This window comes from Benincasa hispida, chromosome 11 (genome assembly GCF_027475165.1).
Source record: "Benincasa hispida cultivar pf3 chromosome 11, pf3_genome.v1.1, whole genome shotgun sequence".
In the NCBI taxonomy this organism is placed as follows: Eukaryota; Viridiplantae; Streptophyta; class Magnoliopsida; order Cucurbitales; family Cucurbitaceae; genus Benincasa; species Benincasa hispida.
In genome coordinates, this window is record NC_143488.1 from 85,814,957 (window position 1) to 85,822,631 (window position 7,675).

The following is a 7,675-nucleotide window of genomic DNA, read 5'->3' on the forward strand; positions in this document are numbered from 1 at the left end:
AAATAAATTAATAAATGAATGAGTGATATAACCAGAGTTTGAAACACTAGACTCTTAGACCAAAACATATCAAATAAACAGAAACATAATATCATGTCCTAATGGACAGGTCACATATTCCTCCTATCATTCGTCGGTTTATCTTTACCTTTACCTGAAAAAAAAACATGAAGAGGAAAGGATGAGTATATAAATATACCTAGTAAGCAACCCACTATTGGGCCCACTAGATGAACTATTACCTTTCCTATCGAAACTCAAGTGCACGAACATATCGTAGGCATAGGCATAGGCATAAGTATAAGTGGGCGTACCTGAAGGCACGCTTTCATAGGTAGTGACTCCGGAGGGACATACTCATAAGCATAAGTAGTGAATCCAAGGGGAGCACCATACATAGGTACAAAGTGTGAACCCGAAGGCTCACAACATGCAATGCATAGTCTGATAAAAAAAATGCTAATAGTCACTATCAGTCTCACATAGGCATAAGCATACAATCAAAGTCTAAAATCATGCTTAGGTTTCAGAACAGTCTTACAATTCATGCATCAATCAAACACTGCAATAATACATAATATTGAAATTCCATGGTATAAACATAAGTTTTCATGATTCCAACTGACCAACAAACATGGAACAATACTTAACACATACTTGGGTTCGAAGGCAAACCAGCCGTAGGTAACTTACCTTGATACTAAGCCCAAGCAAACGGGCAATCTCAACTCTTCCTTGTCTTGAGTAAAATTGAATCAAACCCTAAACATTAACCAAAATTAAACTTTAATCATTAGAGCCAAATTCCAATTACCCAAGTTTTATCTCAAATATCTCCAAATAACTTACCTAAGAAATAACGGTTGTTGGATAACCACTACACTTACCAAAAGCTCACAAAGATTGCCGAACAGTAGTTCACAAAGCTCAAAATCCTTGTCCTAAAAGCCAAAATCCATGGGTATCATCAGATTGAAATGAAAATTTAATGGTCATTCAAGATACCCAACCATCCATCTAAAACCACAAAAATCTCACCTAGCTGCCAAGGTTCGACAACGGAGAGAGCTTATTAGATAGCAGCAGACCAAAGGCGCTGCAAAAACACTCGGCACTGAAGGACCCACGATGGAGAACTGAGTGTCAACTGCAAAAATCAGAGTCAGTGTATCCAGTAAGGATTAAATCCTTAGCACCATACACAAACATATAGTCCCTCATTCTCCGAAGATACTTGAGGATTTTCTTAATGACAGTCCAACGATCATATCTAGGATTGAACTAAAACCTACTGACTATTTCAACTGCACAGCATATGTCTGGTCGTGTAGACAACATGGCATACATTAAACTGTCAACTATTGATGCATAAAGAATTCATTTCATAACCTTAACCTCTTGAAGTGTCTTAGGACACTATTCCTTAAACAAATGAATTTTGTGCATGAAAGGTAGCAATCCCTGAGATAACGCCAACGTTTTATTCTTGCAATTCCAAAAGATTTGGATTCCAAGAACATAATGTACCTCTCAAATATTTCATTTGAAATTGTAATGCTAGCCATCTCTTAACATCAGATATTCTACCTCATTCCCAATGAGTAGAATATCATCTACATATAATACTTGAAAAACTACAACTTTGTTGACAATCTTCTTGTAAACACAAGGATCGTCAATGTTTTGTTCAAAGCCAAAATATTTGATTGCAATATCAAACCTTATATTCCAGGATCGAGATGCTTGTTTCAATCCAAATGGATTGTTTGAGCTTGGAAAACTTTTGTTCTTTGACCCTATTCAATGAATCCCTCTGGCTGAGACATATAGATACTCTCTTCAAGATAGCCATTCAGAAAGGTTATTTGACATCCATTTTCCATATTTCATAATCATAAAAGGCAGCTATGCATAAGAGTATTCTAACTGACTTAATCATGGCAACCGGAGATAATGTTTTTTTTTTTTTTGTAGTCAACTCCCTCTCTTTGGGTAAACCTTTTTGCCATAAGTCAAGCCTTGTAGGTCTGTACCTTATCGGCTTGGTCTCGTTTCCTCTTGTAGATCCATTTGCAAAAAATAGGTTTTACCCAATCTGGTTGATCTACATATTCCTAAACAGAATTGAAATACATAGACTTTGTTTCGAGGTTCATGGATTTTATCTACTAGTCTCGATTCATATCTTCCATTGCTTGTTTAAAGGTCAATGGATCCTTTAAACCATCATCAGGTATGACGATCTGAGTTTTTGTCAAACCCATATAACGGTTAGGTTGTTGAACAACCCATGTATCTACTGCATGTCCCCAAAATGAATTAGGCAACTGAGCATAACGCATCATCGAACAAACCATGTTCAATAGAGTTCTATTTCTCGTCTTCGCTATACTATTCGGTTGAGGTGTACCAGGTGCTATGAGTTGAGACTAAATTCCATGTTCTATCAAATAGTCCTGGAATTTCAGGTCCATATACTCACCACCTCAATATGATCGAAGTGTTTTAATCTTTTTACCTAATAGGTTCTCAACCTCTTTCTTATACACTCTTTAAACTTTTCAAGAATTTAAGACTTATGATGTATTAAGTAAATAGAGCCATATCTAGAATAATCATCAATAAAACTGATGAAATATTCAGATCTTCCTCGAGCTTTGACATTCATCAAACCACATAGGTTTGAATGTACGAGCTCTAAAGGTTCTTTGGCTCTTAGACTTTTTCCAATAAAAGAACTTTTAGTCATTTTTCCCTTAAGACACGACTCACATGGAGGTGGAAGTTATCTTCTAACTGATTTAGGAGTCCATTCTTAACCAATCTCTCAATCTTATTGAGATTTATGTGTCCAACTCTTAAGTGCCAAAGATAAGCATTAGGATAAATTTTTCCTTTTTTATTTTGAGTTTTAGCTGTTTTAAACATCTCTGTATTTAAAATAGCTTTTGCCTCAGTTGGTTTTAATACATACAAGTTGTTTTCTAGTTTTGCATAACATATTTTAATACCTTTTGAGATAATGAACACTTCATTAATTTCAAAAGAGACTTTACGCCTTTGTTCTAGCAAACATGAGATAGATATTAAATTCTTCCTCGTAGCAGGAACATAAAATATATTTTTAAGCAAAATGAATCTATCTCCAACAAACAACTTCATATCTCCCACTGCTTTAGCTAAGAGAACTTTCCTGATCCCTGCCTTAAAGATTGTCTTGCCTTCTGTAAGCTTCCTATGAAATCTTTGTTAGTGAACATGTTCTAGATATGTCGCAGATAATAAACAATACTGTCATAGGTGAGAAAGCACAACAAAGTAAACTTGATTTACTTGTTGTTGAAATATGTTTAGTGGAAAATGATAAATTAACATGGATATTAGATTCAGGGGCCGCTAATCATATTTGTACTTTCGTTCAGGAAACCAGTTCCTAGAGGTAGCTTACAGAAGGTGAAACAACCTTTAAGGTAGGGACTGGGGAGGTTGTCTCACCTTTTGTAAGTTGCCTCCTCGACCACCCGCTTACTATGAACTACTTTGACACATTTTCTTCACCCACTTACTATGAACTGCTTCCCCTATTCACCTCGCTATTGACCCATGCAAACACTTTTCGAATCGAGCAATTGAAGTAAAAGCGATACGAAACCGAGCATGGACCTCATGGTATGAACTCTTGAGAACGTAAGAGCTAAAAACAATATATCGTATATTATTAATCTCTCACTAAAGTGTTCTATTTTTTTTTTTTTTTGGGTAAATGTTTACTTAGGTATATTCTGACTAATAAATACAACCTGAATCTAGGTGTTTATCCAAGTATAACACTTATATTTGGACTTAACCTACGATATCTAAGTGATAAACCAATTTATTAGTGAACATGTTCTAGATAACAACGTATTTTAACTACTTAAAATAAGTTGTCATTCGTTAACACTCGGTGAGCATGCATGTTATCTTTGTTATAGATTTTTAAAAGTGTAATTGATTTTAAACTTTAAAACTTAGACATTCACCCATAACACACATCATGTATATAATTTAATATAACAACTTATATTTAAAAATCATGAAATTCTAAGTATGCAAATTATATTAACATACAACGTACATTTCATATATTAATATAACAACTTATATTAATACGCATGAAATTCTAAGCATGCACTTTATATTATTAGGGGCGTACATGGGTTGGGTTGAGGGTGTTTTTTGGACCAATCTGAAAATTCGAGTTTGTTGGATTGGCAACCCAAAAAAACCCAAATAAAGTCTCTAACCCAACCCAACCCAAACCTTAACATTCGGGTTGAGTTGGGTTGGGTTGTCGGGTTATAACTTATTTTTTCTTTTTAATTTAAAATATGTAAATTTATATACTAACACATGACTAATAACTAAAATCTTATAAAATTCAAATTCTAAATACCAAATATCTAAGATATTTATTGTAAACTTCAAATAAAGACAAATATCATAACAATTTTAAAAGAAAAATGTTTAAAATTCATAAATTAATCAATACAAAGTAATCAAATTTTAAACAAAGAGAAATATATATAGTATATTTTATTTATATATATAGAATTCAGGTTGGGTTGGGTTAACCCAATTTTTTTTAGTCAACCCACGACCCAATCCAACCCAACAAAAATAGAAAAAGTCTAACCCAACCCTTATATTTTGAGTTCGGTAGTCCGGGTTGTTCGGGTTGTCGAGTTATTTGAACACCCCTATATATTATAACACTTATAATATACTTTTTAATGCATGCAACATGCTAACAATCAAGATTAATACAATGAATACATATATTCATAATGCATAATTAATAAAACACACTAAAGTGAACCGATTTTGGCATCTTTGGCAAACAAACAACTAAATTATTACAATAATAATTCAGAAACAGCTCCGAACCACTCTTGAACATTTCGAACCGGCCCGAACAGCTTAACAAATTTGAACCGAACCTCCAAAGCTTGAAAATCAGGTTGAAACGACTGAAAAATTGAACCAATCCAAACTGATTTGTGCAGTAAGAAAAACTGCTTTAAAAACAGCTTGTGTCTTCGAAGTAGTTTTCTTCAAATTACAACTTAATATCAACTCTAATAACTCTAGAAAAATTATATATTCTTCTTCACACCTTAAAGCCCATAAACAACTGAGCAATTACAATAATTACAACCAAATCGAAGCTTAAAAAAATGCCAAAACCGTAATATATCCATTTTAGCCACCATACATTCATCTCATGAAATAACACCCACCAAGCTAAAATTAATGCAAATCGAGTACTTAAAACATGCTCTGATATCAATTGTAAGAATAAACAACGAGCATGTGGAAACAATTTGGATCTTAAGCATTCTAAATTTCATTAATTTTAAAGATAAAACATGCATGCAAATAAGTTTGAAATTAGGGTTTGAGTTACAACCTTTGTAGCTCCAAATTGATCACCAATTCCGCTCCAAATTTCTCACGAACCAGTTGTGAAATACTATAACAGTCTTTCCAAATATTCTCCAACCTTAGAATAGTATGGTGGGATGAGTGACTTTGTAGGGATGAATTTAGTATAGAAATTGAGAGAGAATTGAGGACTTGATTTCTAAAACTGTTTTAGAATCTTTAAGTTGCCAAGAAAAATTTATTTTTCAACTAACTGAAAAATTTATTTTTCAACTAACTTGAAATTCACCAAATGGCTATCCTATATATAGAGCAATTACATTAAATTCATGCAAATTTGAGTTAACCAAATTTTGATACTTCAAAATGTACTCAATTGAGTAGAAGAAGTGTCATTTTGTGAAATCAATACTTTGCAAAATGAATTACTCACTAATTCAGTCAAAGTTGGATTTTTCCACTTAAAAACATTCTTGGATCTTTCCACTAAATGAAGTCAAAATTTGACTTTAATCAAATTTTAATTAAATATAATTTTAATTCAAAACTAATTTTGGAATTTTCCACTTAATGAAGTCAACTTTTGATCTTTGACCTTCAAAGCTGGGAAAATCAACATTTGACTTTGTCCAAATTTGATTAATTCCATTTAATTCAAAATTAATTCAAATAATTAATATTAAATAATTAATTTAATTTAATATTTAATTATTAAATCCAACACTAATCTCAATGAATCCTTATTCATAGTTTTGATATTTAAATCTTATTTAAATATCTCTCCAACTCGTTCTTTATCATTCAATTCTCAATTGAATGATACACCGTTAAATATATCACATATATTTAACGTTTATTCCCTAATTCGAATACGAATACTTCAAACTCACTCATCATACGATTCTAAGATTTAGTTTTCTATGAGCTAGCAGGGGGACCTAATGGACCTACAGATCATGAGTTTCAACGATTCGAGATTAATCAGGTAAATTCTTTATCCTAATTAACCAACATTTTATCTACCGGGATACTTCACTAAAGCCCATTAGCTGCACTCTCCTCACTATAAATATATTTATGTCCACTTGATTTAACCATGATCAGTAAGTCGATCTTTCACAGGTTGTTCCTATTTATAGTTAGATCAAAATTATCGTTTTATCCGTGCATCTTGCTCCTTAAGTCTCTATTGATCCACTAATGAACCATTGGTTTATGGTCCTATCAATAAACCGAGTCCCTCTCAAACATAGAAAGGGTGGGGCCCCTTGTACAAGACTAGGAGTTAATACTTAAAGGAACAAACCTAACTGCTAACCTTGAAATTGGTTAGGAGAGAATTTCATCTTGCAAGACTATGTCCCCAACTATCTACCCAATCTTACCTTTAAAACAGGAGGCTGATTGACCGACGATGTTGAGTCACTCTCACCCATACAAATCAAAGGATAATCCTGAATAAATAGGAGTTTATAATTAGCTCAGGATTAAGATCGAGTTGCCTTATATCATAGAAATGAAATAGTCAGTTATAACTGTGAATGACGTTATAAAGAAAAGTGATTATTTCATGGTATGATCTTATGCAAACATCTTTTGCATAGGATGCTCCTAGTCACATGTCTCTAAATGAACGATTTTAGGATCACATTATTTGTATCATATACAAAATGCGTTGCATCCATAGTGTCTCTAAGATAAGGTACCCAATCCTATCCGTGTACTTATAGACTGTTTTGGCTATATATTCGAACATGATCCAGTTTTATGTCTTTACATAAAGTTCAAGTATTCATGCTATAACCAGGGGTTCGTTAATTTATTGAAATAGGGTTTTAATAAGTGCAATTCACACATTCAATAACAACTTTATTGAATAAATCTCAATAACATTTTTATTATAAATAGAATGTGTTTAATGTTTACAAAATGCAAGTTTTAGGACATACAATCTAACATAAAAAAAACATTTTTATAAGCCATTTCAATCCTGACCTAAGATAATTGGAGATGAATTCCATATTTGTGATAAAGTAGAATGATTCTGAATGAAAACAAAGATTCAAAGTCGTTTTAGAAGTTTCTCTTTCCAATTAAAATTACTAAAAGTATATACAACTATAATGTGCTGAACTTTGAAGAAGCATCATTTGAGTAATTAATGTCATATGTGAGTAGATAATCCGAGTTTTGGCGGTGCTTATTAACCAACAATGAATCAAACCTGCTAATAATTTCCCAAGTGAACTCA

General features: G+C 32.7%; 1 long non-coding RNA gene across 1 annotated transcript; it reads right to left on the reverse strand.

Annotated features, from left to right (window-relative positions):
- Window positions 1-4,818: 4,818 nt before the first annotated feature.
- On the reverse strand, window positions 4,819-7,139 carry LOC150032983 (uncharacterized). Its single transcript, XR_016524838.1, has 2 exons — window positions 6,810-7,139; window positions 4,819-5,542 (listed from the first exon to the last, which is right to left on the reverse strand). It is a non-coding gene; the product is annotated as an uncharacterized LOC150032983 (long non-coding RNA).
- Window positions 7,140-7,675: the final 536 nt, after the last annotated feature.